The following is a 1482-nucleotide window of genomic DNA, read 5'->3' on the forward strand; positions in this document are numbered from 1 at the left end:
GTGTTTTCTTTTTCTGGTGTGGTTTCTTTTTCTCTGATTAGTTAGGTAGAAGCTTACCTTTGTGTTACCTTACCTCAGTTAGGTAGAAGCTTACCTGGTGTGTTTTCTTTTTCTCTGATTAGTAGGTAGAAGCTTACCTTTCTTTCCTCCTCAAGAAACTGTTTTTTGTTTTACGGATTTTCTCTTTTCTATTTCATTGATTTTTGCTCTTGTGTATTTCTTTTTCCTTATGCTTTTTTGGTTTCATATACTCTTCTTTTTCTAGTTTCTTAAGGTGGAAACTGTAATCATTGACAGTACGTAAAGGGCAAAAATCCCAAAGTGAAGGGTGGTACATTCTGTGCACGTTTTTCTTTCAATGACTCTGCTGATCTTAATGGCTTAGTTGAAGAAACAATGCAAGGAGCAGCAGCTTAGCTCCTGGGAATCCAACCAGATCTTTCAGCAATCTCTCAGGTTGGGTGACAGAAGTTAGAGATCAGTTCCTACCAATGGGGGAGGGGCTCTGGTGTACATTGTAGATGTCCAGTTAAGACACTGGAAAATTAAAACCATACGTATATGGGTAAATTGGAATAGAATGGCATGCACAAAAGACTGAAACTCAGCTTCAAATGAGCTCATTCCAGATTGGATTAAAGTGACCTGTCCCTACTCCAACTGCTTGCCAAATAGCAGTAAATCTTTTCTGGAAAACAAAACCATGAGCCAGAGCCTCAAATGTATCTATGATTTTCATATATAATGTCCCATCCAATTGAAGCATTCCCAGACATGCCGAGATCTAGGACCAATTGGCCAAACCCAAGAAATAAAGTAGTCTTCAGAAGAGACTCATAGATGATACAGATACTGGAGTGAGTATCAGTATGACTTTATAATAACTTTCACTAGAGAACTAGAATCAGAAATCATGAAAGGAGATAATCAAATATAAATTCTTGAACTCAAAAATATAAATAACTGAAATTAAAATTTTGTTCAAATTAAGAACTGAATAGTCACAGAAAAAATATTAACTAAAAGGTCATTAGAAGATACCAGAGTGAAGCAAAGTAGAAAAAGGGATGGTTTCATGAGCATAGACCAATGTTAAAACTTACCAATTATACATTTTAAACACATGCAATATAGTATATGTCGATCATTCCTCAATAAATGTGTATCACCCATAATGAAACAGGAATAAAAGTGGTGTCAAATTTCTTTTCTGTAAAATCATTTTCTGGAACACCATAGAGCAATACTCTGAAAACTTCCCCTAAATACTACTTTTGTGTGAGAATTCTATGCTCCGTTAAACTAGCAATTGAATGAGAAGACAGACTGGTGGTATTTTCAAACATACAGGTCTCAAAGTGTTTACATCTCATGCACATTTTTTGAAAAAAAAAAAAAAAAGAGAGAAAGAGAGAATGAATTATAGTTAAACAAAAAATGAAGTGCCAGACAGACAACTGATGCTTTAAGAAACAGTGACAC

Source organism: Nycticebus coucang, chromosome 4 (genome assembly GCF_027406575.1).
Source record: "Nycticebus coucang isolate mNycCou1 chromosome 4, mNycCou1.pri, whole genome shotgun sequence".
NCBI classification, from domain to species: domain Eukaryota; kingdom Metazoa; phylum Chordata; class Mammalia; order Primates; family Lorisidae; genus Nycticebus; species Nycticebus coucang.